The 14,363-nt window shown below is 36.2% G+C and overlaps 1 protein-coding gene and 1 pseudogene across 2 annotated transcripts in view; both read left to right on the top strand.

Moving 5' to 3' along the window:
* The window catches only part of NUDT3 (nudix hydrolase 3), a 187,967-nt gene that overhangs the window by 49,539 nt on the left and 124,065 nt on the right, over positions 1-14,363 (top strand). The gene's annotated exons all lie outside the window — the stretch shown is intronic.
* On the top strand, positions 6,961-14,289 carry LOC143684510 (UPF0688 protein C1orf174 pseudogene; annotated as a pseudogene).

Below are 14,363 nucleotides of genomic sequence, written 5' to 3'. Positions count from 1 at the left end.
ACAATTAAACAAGAAGACATAACAATCATAAATATTTATGCACCGAACCAGAATGCCCCAAAATACGTGAGGAATACACTGCAAACACTGAAAAGGGAAATAGACACATATACCATAATAGTTGGAGACTTCAATTCACCACTCTCATCAATGGACAGAACACCTAGACAGAGGATCAATAAAGAAATAGAGAATCTGAATATTACTATAAATGAGCTAGACTTAACAGACATTTATAGGACATTACATCCCACAACAGCAGGATACACCTTTTTCTCAAGTGCTCATGGATCATTCTCAAAGATAGACCATATGCTGGGTCACAAAGTAAGTCTTAACAAATTTAAAAAGATTGAAATCATACACAACACTTCCTCGGATCATAAAGGAATGAAGTTGGAAATCAATAATAGGCGGAGTGCCAGAAAACTCACAAATACGTGGAGTCTCAACAACACACTCTTAAACAACGAGTGGGTCAAAGAAGAAATTGCAAGAGAAATTAGTAAATACCTCGAGGCGAATGAAAATGAAAACACAACATATCAAAACTTATGGGACGCAGCAAAGGCCGTGCTAAGAGGGAAATTTATTGCCCTAAATGCCTATATCAGAAAAGAAGAAAAGGCAAAAATGCAGGAATTAACTGTCCACTTGGAAGAACTGGAGAAAGAACAGCAAACGAATCCCAAAGCAAGCAAAAGGAAAGAAATAACAAAGATTAGAGCAGAAATAAATGAAATTGAAAACATGAAAACAATAGAGAAAATCAATAAGACCAGAAGTTGGTTCTATGAGAAAATCAATAAGATTGATGGGCCCTTAGCAAGATTGACAAAAAGAGGAAGAGAGAGGATGCAAATAAATAAGATCAGAAATGAAAGAGGAGACATAACTACTGACCTCACAGAAATAAAGGAGGTTATAACAGGATACTATGAACAACTTTACGCTAATAAACACAACAATTTAGATGTAATGGACGGGTTCCTGGAAAGACATGGACAACCAACTTTGACTCAAGAAGAAATAGATGACCTCAACAAACCAATCACAAGTTAAGAAATTGAATCAGTCATTCAAAAGCTTCCTAAAAAGAAAAGTCCAGGACCAGACGGCTTCACATGTGAATTCTATCAAACATTCCAGAAAGAATTAGTACCAACTCCCCTCAAACTCTTCAAAAAAATCGAAGTGGAGGGAAAACTACCTAATTGAAGCCAACATCACCCTCGAAGTGGAGGGAAAACTACCTAATTGAAGCCAACATCACCCTCATACCAAAACCAGGCAAAGATATTACAAAAAAAGAAAACTACAGACCAATCTCTCTAATGAATATAGATGCAAAAGTCCTCAATAAAATTCTAGCAAATCGTATCCAACAACACATTAAAAGAATTATACATCATGATCAAGTAGGATTCATCCCAGGTATGCAAGGATGGTTCAACATAAGAAAATCAATTAATGTAATACACCATATCAACAAATCAAAGCAGAAAAATCACATGATCATCTCAATTGATGCAGAGAAGGCATTCGACAAGATTCAACATCCTTTCCTGTTGAAAACACTTCAAAAGATAGGAATACAAGGGAACTTCCTTAAAATGATAGAGGGAATATATGAAAAACCCACAGCTAATATCATCCTCAATGGGGAAAAATTGAAAACTTTCCCCCTAAGATCAGGAACAAGACAAGGATGTCCACTATCCCCACTATTATTCAACATTGTGTTGGAGGTTCTAGCCAGAGCAATTAGACAAGAAAAAGAAATACAAGGCATCAAAATTGGAAAGGAAAAAGTAAAACTTTCACTGTTTGCAGACGATATGATACTATACGTCGAAAACCCGGAAAAATCCACAACAAAACTACTAGAGCTAATAAATGAGTACAGCAAAGTAGCAGGCTACAAGATCAACATTCAAAAATCTGTAGCATTTCTATACACTAGTAATGAACAAGCTGAGGGGGAAATCAAGAAACAAATCCCATTTACAATCACAACTAAAAGAATAAAATACCTAGGAATAAATTTAACTAAAGAGACCAAAAACTTATATAAAGAAAACTACAAAAAACTGTTAAAAGAAATCACAGAAGACCTAAATAGATGGAAGGGCATACCGTGTTCATGGATTGGAAGACTAAATATAATTAAGATGTCAATCCTACCTAAATTGATTTACAGATTCAATGCAATACCAATCAAAATCCCAACAACTTCTTTTTCAGAAATAGAAAAACCAATAAGCAAATTTATCTGGAAGGTCAGGGTGCCCTGAATTGCTAAAAACATCTTGAGGAAAAAAAACGAAGCTGGAGGTCTCGCGCTGCCTGTCTTTAAGGCATATTATGAAGCCACAGTGGTCAAAACACCATGGTATTGGCAATAAGATAGATATATCGACAATGGAATCGAATAGAGTGCTCAGATATAGACCCTCTCATCTATGGACATTTGATCTTTGATAAGGCAGTCAAGCCAACTCACCTGGGACAGAACAGTCTCTTCAATAAATGGTGCCTAGAGAACTGGATATCCATATGCAAAAGAATGAAAGAAGACCCGTATCTCACACCCTATACAAAAGTTAACTCAAAATGGATCAAAGATCTAAACATGAGGTCTAAAACCATAAAACAGTTAGAGGAAAATGTAGGGAGATATCTTATGAAACTTACAATTGGAGGCGCTTTTATGGACCTTAAACCTAAAGCAAGAGCACTGAAGAAGGAAATAAATAAATGGGAGCTCCTCAAAATTAAACACTTTTGTGCATCAAAGAACTTCATCAAGAAAGTAGAAAGACAGCCTACACAATGGGAGACAATATTTGGAAATGACGTATCAGATAAAGGTCTAGTATCCAGAATTTATAAAGAGATTGTCCAACTCAACAACAAAAAGACAGCCAACCCAATTACAAAATGGGAAAAAGACTTGAACAGACACCTACCAGAAGAGGAAATACAAATGGCCAAAAGGCACATGAAGAGATGCTCAACGTCCCTGGCCATTAGAGAAATGCAAATCAAAACCACAATGAGATATCATCTCACACCCACCAGAATGGCCATTATCAGCAAAACAGAAAATGACAAGTGCTGGAGAGGATGCAGAGAAAGAGGCACACTTATCCACTGTTGGTGGGAATGTCAAACGGTGCAACCACTGTGGAAGGCAGTTTGGCGGTTCCTCAAAAAGCTGAATATAGAATTGCCATAAGACCCAGCAATACCATTGCTAGGTATCTACTCAAAGGACTTAAGGGCAAAGACACAAACGGACATTTGCACACCAATGTTTATAGCAGCATTATTTACAATTGCAAAGAGATTGAAACAGCCAAAATGTCCATCAACAGACGAGTGGCTAAACAAACTGTGGTATATACATACGATGGAATATTATGCAGCTTTAAGACAGAATAAACTTATGAAGTATGTAATAACATGGATGGACCTAGAGAACATTATGCTGAGTGAGTCTAGCCAAAAACTAACGGACAAATAGTGTATGGTCCCACTGATGTGAACCGACATTTGAGAATAAACTTGGAATATGTCATTGGTAACAGAGTTAAGCAGAAATTAGAAACAGGGTAAGATAATGGGTAATTGGAGCTGAAGGGATACAGACTGTGCAACAGGACTAGGTACAAAAACTCAAAAATGGATAGCACAATAATACCTAATTGTAAAGTAATCATGTTAAAACACTGAATGAAGCTGCATCTGAGCTATAGGTTTTTTTTTTTTGTCTGTTTGTTTGTTTGTCTTCTCTTTCTTTTTCCTTTTTTTACTATTATTATTATTTTTATTTTTTTCTCTATATTAACATTCTATATCTTTTTCTGTTGTTTTGCTAGTTCTTTTCCTAAATCGATGCAAATGTACTAAGAAATGATGATCATGCATCTATGTGATGATGTTAAGAATTACTGATTGCATATGTAGAATGGAATGATTTCTGAATGTTGTGTTAATTTCTTTTTTTCTTTAATTAACAATTAAAAAAATTAAAAAAAAAAAAAAAAGGCCATAAAATGACCAGACTAAGGTATCTAGAGAAAGATCTCTTGACTCAAGAAAGGACTGATGATGTGCAGGGTTTCTCTGTCAGCTGGGAAGGCCTTTGGTGATGTCTGTTAGTTTTCTTTCCTAAGGTGCACAACAGCTTAAAACTGGCAAAGAAGCAATTCATTGTTGTTTGCCAATTTGAAAAAGAAGCAATAAAATTTATATACTTACAAAAAAAAAAGAATAATTTATAATTTTGATTTTGTTTGCTTTAAAAGAAGGATTTGAAAGACCTGTATTAAAATAAATATTGAACAAATCAGCTGAAGGTAAAAAAAAAAAAGATCAGTGGAAGAGTTATTCCAAAAATGAGCATTTGTCCATTAAATCTAATTCTCTTATGTGGTTAGCTAAAAAGAAAGAGGAAAAGGTGGTAGGATTAGTGGCTTTTTAGTGATTGATGAAATAGCACACATAAGTTAGTCTAGAAATAAACTTTTCTTGACATTACTTTTTCCTTTTTTAAATTAGAGAGGTTGTAAGTATACAGAAAATGGAGTTCTCATAACTTCCTCTGATTATTAACACTTTGTATTAGTGTGCTACATTTGTTAAAATTCATGAAAGTTATGGTTCCCTGTTTGTTATACAGTCCTATAGGTTTTTAAAATTATTATTTTAGTAATATACATACAACCTAAAATTTCCCCTTTTAACACATTTAAATATATTATTCAATCTTGTTAATTACATTCACATGTTGTGCACTATCACCCCAAATAAAAACTGTATAATTTAAGCATTAACTCCATTCCCTGTTAACCTGTTTATGTAGAATATATGAGTTTACTTATTCTCATTATTTCATATCAGTGAGATCATACAATATTTGTCCTTTTGTGTCTGGCTTACTTCACTCAATATGAAGTTGTCAAAGTTCATCCATGTTGTCCCATGTGTTAGAATTCATTCCTTTTTATGACTGAATAATAGTCCATTGGGTATTTATATTACATTTTCTTTGTCCATTAATTAGTTGATTGACACTTGGGTAACTTCCATCTTTTGGCACTTGTGAAAAATGTCACTATGAACACTACTGTGCAAATATCTATTTGAGAACCTGCTTTCAGTTCTTTGGGCTATATACCTAGAAGTAGAATTGTGGGGTTTTATGGTGATTCTATACTTAACTCTAAGAAACTGCCAGACTTTGACATAGTATTTTGAGACATGCATAGAGCAAATTCCCTTATGTAGGGAATTTGAGTGGTATAATGACAGAGTCTTTAAATGTGGTTTGTAGAGGATTCAAAATTGTTCTTCATTTAGTCATTTCATAATATCCAGTGAGCTATTAGAAATTAAATATATTTATTTTTGAATAGATAGTACATGTATGAAGTTCAAAATTAAAAGGCACAAATGCAATACGGTGAAAAATTTCCCTCCCATACCTATCCCCCACCAGCCATTCAGTTTCCTTTCCCATAGGCAAACAGTGTCACCAGTTTCTTTTTGCTCCTATAATGGACTTTTTTTTTTTTTAAAGATAAGTAGATCTGAAAACTGTTTATCATCATCTACAAGTACTGAATATGCAGATTTTGGCAGGCAAAAAATAAACTAGATTTAAAGTGCTGTATTAAAAAATGAAACAAAACAAAAGTAGAGTTTACATTCTGGGGCAGTTAAAATAATTGTTTTCATTTTTTGTTTTATTTTTTTGTGTGTTTGAATGGCAGGGGTCACATTTATTCTTTTTCCATGTGCCTATCCCATTATTGCAACACCATTTGTTGTTTTTTTTTTTTTTTTTTGGAGGGGGTAATACACGGGCTGGGAATCAAACTCTGATCTTGTCTCCCACATGGCAGGCTAGAATTCTATCACTGAACTTTCTGAGAAGATAGTAATGTATGTCTTTATAGGGGTGTGGATTCAGGTGTGTGCCATTTGTCAGAGTCATCAAGTGACACTGCATTTCAGTGTATATGATTTATATTTCAGTTAGAACAAAAAGCAGTTCTTAAAAATGGGAAACAAATGGAAACAAATGAATTTGACTGTATATCAAACTGGTAGCATAATCACACAGAAAATAAATCTTTCCTGTGACTTTAAAACAGTGTTTTTTTGACCAAATATCTCTAGTGGGATCTATCCTTAGGCTAAGAAGAGCTGCAGTGAAGTTTTAAACTGTACTTAATAGTTTTCTGGTTAACAGTACTGTTAATTTAAAACTGTTAAATATTGCAGAATATATCAGATAATTATATTGGCATTTTCAGCATGAAAGAGAAGTGTAAAAACCAACAAGAAAAAGCCTTGTAACTTTAAATCTGAAATGGAAATATCAGTATGACCCATAATTTATTTTTCTCTTTCTAGTGAATACATATTTCCTATCTTTCATTGAAAAATTTTAGAACCAGTGGAAGGAAATAGGACCCCTTTGTTAAACAACTGAGTTCAGATTTGGGTTAGAAAGTGTTTATGATGACCCTGATAAGATCACTTGCAATGGCAAAAAGCAATAAGACTAAAGATTTATGTCAGAAAGATACAAGGGATAAAGCAAGATTTGTGAAATGTTTTTGAAATATATAAAATATAAAAATCCATGAGTTAATAATGATACAACAACAAAAAACATTTGGAAGTTGCTTGGCATCATCGTATTATCCTGAAAATTAGCAAATAAAGAATAAAAATCAGGCGGGCCGCGGTGGCTCAGCGGGCAAGAGTGCTTGCCTGCCATGCCGGAGGACCCCGGTTCGATTCCCGGCCCCAGCCCATGTAAAAAACAAACAAACAAACAAAATATAATAAAAAATAAGAAAATGTTTAAAGATGTTTCCCTTTCTTCCTCCCATCCTTCTTTCCTTCCCTTCCTCCCTTTCTCTTAAAAAAAAAAAAAAAAAAAAAGAATAAAAATCACATTTATCTTGCTTTTCCTATATTAGGGTAAGCAGTCAATGAGGGAAGTTTCGTCTTTGTATATAGTTGTCATTAATAGACGCTAGAAGCAGTAAATGAAAATAAAGGCTGATAGTGAACCTGTAATGGATGAATCATGAAACAAACTCTTGAAGCCACAGTTTTATCTTCACCTCTCTCAAAGTGGTATCAGATCTGATATATCTTACAATGTGATGCTGTACATACTACATAACACCTTGAGTGAAAATTTTTTTAACAAAACAACTGATTCCAAACCTTGTCTAGCTTCCAAACCCATGTACAGAAAATACTGGGGAGAGAAGAGCAGATTGCATAGTAGCACAAGGAAGGCATCGGTAAATGCAGAATGTGGGTCATTCCATAAGGTTATGACCTGGTTTTTTTCAACAGATGAATGGCTTGAAAATGAAGGGTGGGAATGGGAACTATTTTAGACTAGGAGACTTAAGAGTCATGTCAAGGCGCGGGCCATACTGGCAGGTTGCTGCTCACACTCATGAGGAGCTGGAAGCTCACAGGTGGAATGTGCTCTTCACCCCTGAGAGGCAGTTGTTCAGCAGCCGAGTTGGCCTTTGCACAGGAAGTAGATGTTGCCAAATCTGCCAAGACAGTGTGCCTGACTTCCTCATTACACAAAGCAACTGACAGACAAACATCCAGGAAGTTCAAGTATGACAGAGAGCTGTGCCTTGTGAAATCAGAGTTACTGAAACTAGGAACTAAAAGTGATAGTACTTCCTTACCTATAATTACACCTGAGGCCTCTGATGAAAATACACCTCTGGAGTTTGCTGGAAGCAGTCTGTTGTTTCCGGAAAATGAAGCTGGTGCCCTCGCACCACATGAGGATAAAGGCCTTCCCCTTAGCCAGCATAGAGTTGTTTGAGGGAGTGTTGCTCAACAAAGATTGGAAACGGCCCGTCCCTGCCCAAACACAGAGCCAGTGTAGAAGCAGAAGCGTCTGAGAGCAGCTCCACAGTGTAGGATGAGTTAGCATCAGAGGTAAAGAAAGTCCAAAGCCACCATTGTAGATGGACAGCAATGTCTTTCTGGACAATGACAGTAGTCATCCAATGCTAGTGAGTCAATTCTTTGGAAATGTTGAACTCGTGCAGGACCTTCCACCAGTGTCTTCATTTTGTCTTTCAGTGAGCAGATAATTCAGAAAAATGCATTTCAGAGCCAAAGATGTTGGTGATGATGCAGAAATGTAGATAATAAAATAATTTCATTGTGTATTTAGTTAGATAATTCAGCAGTTCAGTTGATAACAGGATTCATGTACACTTTATCTCCAAGAGAACTTGTTCTTAATCAAATGTCAGAGCTGATAAATAGATGTCAGCAAATAATGTAAAACCCAAATACCTGTGTATGATCTGAACTGCTTTAACAATCTTTGAGATTGTAAAGCTGCTCTCTCCATTTTGCTGTATTTTCTTATATTTGTATGTGTATATATATATATGTATGTATATATATATAAAATGATGTTTTGAGTCAGCTGAAGGGGTTGGAATTAAATAGTGGATACTTTTGTAAAGTAAAAAAATAGTTTTGAGTGAAAATTTTAGTTTTGATAACATGCAAGGTTATTTTCCAACATCAGATTTTGATCATTCATGTGATTAATTCAGTGCCAGTTTTTAAAGGACTCTGCTTTCTTTATATATGATGCTAATGTTTACCTTGGAAATTTTGCAGAAAATGTATAGGAAATAAATAAAATATATTTTAAAAATAAAAAAAGTCATGTCAATCAAATGCAACCTGTGGACCTAGTTTGCTTCTCATTTGAATAAACCATATGTAAATAATGTTTTTGAAACAGGTGGAGAAATTTGAGTATGGCCTGTTTATTAGATGATAATAAGGAATGGTTAATTTTCCTATGTATAATGGCATTGTGGTTATATTTTTATAAAGTTATTATCTGTTACTGATAGATGCCTCAGTATTTAGGATGACATGAATTAACGTCTGGGATTTGCTTTAAAATACTCCCAGAGAAGGAAGGGTAATGGTGAAGTGTAGGTGAGTAAAACAAGATTGCAAAACATTAATAATTGTTGAAGCTGAATAATAATGGATTCTCCCCTCCTCCCCCAGAGCCTCAGTACTTTCTCAGCACACGCAGAATGTATTAAAGAGAAAAATAGCTTAAAAACAAAAAGTGGAATCAGGAGTCAAGATTCTAGATACATATGTCTGTGTAAATTTAGAATGATAGAATGTCATTGCTGGGAGACTTTTAGAAATCATTTGGACCACCCTATTTTAAAACTCAGGAAGCAGCATATTATATCCAGGAAATGCTAAAAAGTTCAAGCACAGATTGAGAGGGTGTAGAATATATGGTAAGGAGGGGGCAACAGAGGAAGCTTATGAATTAGACTAAGGTTCATATAGCAAACACTATAAGGAGTTAAGAGTTTATCCTCATGGTTTTTGAAGAGGAAACTGGCAATATGACTTGTGTTTTAGAAGACTGAATCTTTGTGCCAGAAACTTGCTAGGCAAATGTATGATGGGTTGAAGGTGGGATAGGGAGGACAGAAAGGATAAAAGGGCTGGAAAAACTCAGCATACAACTGATGTGAATGGGAAGTAGCATAAGAATCCAAGACATATTTAGGAGAGCATTGACAGGAACTGGTAACTAATCAGAAAAGAGGGCAATGAAAAGAATGTAGAGGCTACAGCCTCAAGGTTAGTAAGAGGACAGATCAATAGGCTGCTTCCTGACTGTGCCTTTACATACTCTCAGTGCCTCTTGCCCATAATACCCCTCTTTCTTTTTGGACTCAGTAAATTCCTCATGGTGGCTCAGCTCAAATGTTACCTCTTGAGAAGTGTGCTGGGACCCTCAAAGAATCTCTTTCCTTCAGTACAGTCCTTAGCAACATGGTGTGGGTACTTGGGTCCTCCTCTCAAGAGAGAGGAATACAGGAAGGGAGCAGGTGGGGGAGAAAAAAAAACAAACAGAGCTTGAGGGAATCTATAGGAGAAGCTAAGCTTGCTAAATCTCTATATATGTTGGGAACTTTAGAAACTCAACTTAAATGTCCATCTGAAAGCATTTACCAAATAAAAATGATTGCTTCTGTGCAGTAGGGTCCATGGCACTAAGGAGAAGGAGGTGTTTCACTTTAAGACGTTCTGTACAGCTTGAATATTTTAGAATAAGTATTTGTGACTCTTATAATCAGCCAAAAAGAATGTCAAGCATTATTTCCTAGGAAATTTCTAAAGTCAAATGAAGTAGATAAAATATTTTCAATATTCAGGTTTCTCAAGGTTATTAAAAAGAGCACCAGCACTCCTTACATCAACAAATTGCATTATTTTCCCACACACAGTCATTTTAGAACTACAAAAATACACTAAATTTGTAAAAATACACTGTATTTGTAAAAATACAATAAAATCACTGCTCACTAATACACTGATCTTATCAAGCCATGTACCACATGATGTCTTCCAAGATACAGGTTTATACAGATGTTCACTGTAAACTCTAAGGCAGATATTGTTTTCCCAACAATATTGATCAAATTTAAATATACTTAAAAATGTCAAAGTTTAAATCACAAGTGTAAGTTACCTACTTTATAGAGAAGGGTTATGAAACTTTCGTTCTGTTTCTCTGTGCCTTTGCACATTGCCAGTGTCTTTTGCCTAGAATGCTCCTTTTCCTTTTTGGACTCAGTAGATTCCTCCTTGAAGCTCAGCTCAAATGTTGACTCTTAAGAAGTGTGCTGGAACCCTCACAGAGCCTCTTTCCTTCATCGTAGTCCTTAGCCAACAAGGGTTGGCAAGTTTTCTTGATAAAGGACCTGATAGTATAAATACTCAGTTCTGCTGCTGTTATGTGAAAGCAGCCATAGACAGTGGTTGAATCAGTGTGTGTGGCTGTGTGCCAATACAACTTTATGGACACTGAAATTTGGACTTTGTAAAAATTCATAGTACAAAATATTCTTCTTCTTTTGATTTTTTTCAACCTTTTAAAAATGTAAAGAGCATACTTAGCTCATGGACCATACAAAAACAGGTGGCAGGCTGTATTTGGCCTGTGGGTGGTAATTTGTCAACCCTTGTGTTAGAAGATGGACTATTAAAGGGGTAGGCTTTCTGTATTTCTATATTTCTGACCCCACCCCCACCCTACAACTCAGTTCAGTTCTAAGCAAATAATTATTTCACAGCAGTTGCTTGTGGAATAAATACTTAAGGAATTACTTGAAGTGTGATAGTTTCTAAACAAATGTGGAAGCAGATTTACATCGAGAATTAATGTTTTTTTAATTAACTGAGAAACATTTTCAGAAAAAGGGTTAAAATGTCCACATACACATTACACATCATTTTTACCCTATTGGAACAAGACAGCTCTGGCCAAGGGAGATCTAATAATTAAGCAAATATAGTCTCTGCTAATGGAAGATGTTCTAGTTCGCTAGCTGCTGGAATGTGATATATCAGAAACAGAACGGCTTTTAAAAAGGGGAATTTATTAAGTTTCAACTTTACAGTTCTAAGGCTGTGAAAATGTCCAAATTAAAGCAAGGCTTTAGAAGTGTCCACTCTAAGGCATCCAGGGAAAAATACCTTGGTTTAAGAAGTTTGATGATGTTCAAGGTTTCTCTCTCAGCTGGAAGGGCACATGGCAAAGTCTACTAGCTTTCTCTCCCAACTTTTTGTTTCATGACACTCCCCCGGGGTTGTTTGCCTTCTTCATTTCCAAAAGGTTTCTGGCTGCGAGGGCTCTCGTGACTTTTTCCAAAGTGGTTCCCTCTTTTCTTTTTTAATATGGGCAGGCACTGGGAATTAAACCCAGGTCTCCGGCATGGCAGAAAAGAACTCTGCCTGCTGAGCTACTGTGGCTCACCCTGGTTTCCTCTTTACGAGCTCCAGTAAGCAACCCCATTTTGAGTGGGTGGAGACAGAGCTCCATGGAAACCATCTCATCAAAAAGCTCCCACCCAGCAATATTGAATGAGGATTAAAGGACATTGATTTTCTGGAGTACATAATTGATTCAAACCAGCACAGATGAGATTATTGAAAACTGTTCCAAATCTGGTACTTGAATTAAGGAATAGGTTAAAATGCCTTCTCCATCTTTTCCTTATACCTGATCTGAAGCAATTCATATCATGGCTTTTTTTTCTGATGGCAGTTAAGTTTTCAGAGGGTTTTCATACAAGGCCTGCAATGTTATGGAGGTAAAAGCTCATTGTGGCCTGGTAGTCAGGCATATAAAGAGCAGTTTGATCCCTGGTGTAGTATTGGCATTTTCTGTGACCTTGACCGTTTTACCAAATCATCTACAAAGGCTCAGTTTCTTCATCATTGTAACAGAGAATTGAATTGTTGTTTAAAAATTAGAAATAATATTTATGGATTGAATTGTATCTCCCATAAAGATTTGTTCACATTCTAATTCCAGATCTCATGAATTTGATCCTATTTGGAAATAGGGTCTCTGAAGATGAGGTCAAATTGGATCAGGGTGGGCCCTAATCCAATATGATGGTATCCGTATAAAAAGAGAAGAGACAGAGGGGAGAATGCCATGTGACTGTGGAAGCAGAAATTGAAGTGCTATGTCTATGACGGAAGGAATGCCAGGGATGGCCAGTAGACTAGCAGAAGCTTAGAAGAGGCAAGAAAGTATTAGAAACTTTACAAATTTCAGATGCACCACAGCCCTACTGACACTTGATTTCAAACTTCTAGCTTCCAGAACGATGAGACAGTAAATTTCTGTTGTTTTAAGCTGCCTAGTTTATGGTACTTTGTTAAAGCAGCCTTGGGAAACTAGAACAGTATATTAAAGATAAAATATGTAAAATACTGAGCCTAGCACAATGCGTGGCACCCAATATATGTATAAATGGTACTTTGTGTTATTTGACACTCTCCTCCTCACCCCTCAGTAATTGTCTGTTTTCTTTCAGTATTTGTAAGATTTGTGGGAGGGAATTAAGGTTTACAGAAGCAAGTTGGGCATTCTAGTGAGTTACAACATTTTAATCCAGCAATTTTCAGTCTATATACAAATTTTCAGTCTATATACAAAGCAAAGAAAGAAAAAGCAGTAGTTTTCAAAGCACTCTTCAACAAGCAGTTACAGGACAGATCTCAGAGTTTGTCATGGGCTACCATACCATTATCTCAGATTTTTCCTTCTAGCTGCTCCAGAACATTGGAGGCTAGAAGGAATAAATATCTTTTTATCATCACAATTAACTTTTTTTGTGTGTGAAAAATAACATATACAAAGCAATAAATTTCAAAGCGCAGCACAACATTTAGCTGTAGAACAGATTTCAGAGTTTGGTGTGGGTTTCAATTCTCCTATTTTAGGTTTTTACTTCTAGCTGCTTTAAGATACTGGAGACTAAAAGAAATATCGATTTAATTATTCAGCAATCATATTCATTTGTTAAACCCTACCTTCTCTGTATAACTCCATCACGTTTAATCTTCTCATTCTTTAGGGGTATTTGGGCTGTGCCCATTCTAACTTTTTCATGTTGGAAGGGGCTTTCAATAATATGGGGTAAGGAGATGGAAGTAGCTGATATTCTGGAGAGGCTGGCCCCTCTAGGTTCCAGGACCTGTCTCTTCCAGGGACCCATGTGGAGGTTGTAGGTTTCTGGAAAGTTACCCTAGTGCATGAAACCCTTGTAGAATCTTATATAATGCCCTAGGTAGTCTTTAAGATTGGCAGGAATGGTTTTGGTTGGGATTTGGCAAGTTATGATAGGTAGCAATGTCTAACTGAAGCTTGTGTTTAAGAGTGACCTTCAGAGTAGCCTCTTCACTCTATTTGAACTCTCTCAGCCACTGATACCTTATTTGTTACTCTTCTTTTCCCCCTTTTGATCAGGATAGCATTGTTGATCCCATGATGAAAGGGCCAGACTCATCCCTGGAGCCATCTCCCACATCACCAGGGAGACTTTCATCCTGGATGTCATGTCCCATGTAATGGGGAGAGCAACGGTTTCACTTGCAGAGGTGTGCTTAGAGAGGGTGAAGCCACACCTGAGCAACAAAAGAGGTCCACTGGAAGTAACTCTTAGGATCCTTATAAGTAGGCTAAGCTTCTCCTCTGTATACATAGGCTTCAAAAGAGCAAGCCTCAAGATTAAGGGCTTGCCCTATTGATTTGTGTGTCCCTAATGTTTGACACAGTATCAGGGGTTTTCCCAGTGGTAAAGTTTAATAATTCCATCTTTTTTCTCCCATCTCTCAAGGGACTTTGCCAATTATCTTTTTATTATCTGCTTTTTTATTATCTGCTTAGTATATTCTAGGATGTATCCAGGCATAACATTAAGCTATACAGGATTAAA

Source organism: Tamandua tetradactyla, chromosome 5 (genome assembly GCF_023851605.1).
Source record: "Tamandua tetradactyla isolate mTamTet1 chromosome 5, mTamTet1.pri, whole genome shotgun sequence".
Classification (NCBI taxonomy): Eukaryota; Metazoa; Chordata; class Mammalia; order Pilosa; family Myrmecophagidae; genus Tamandua; species Tamandua tetradactyla.
The sequence above is the reverse complement of the archived record's forward strand: the minus strand, read 5'-3'. Positions and strand labels throughout refer to the sequence as shown.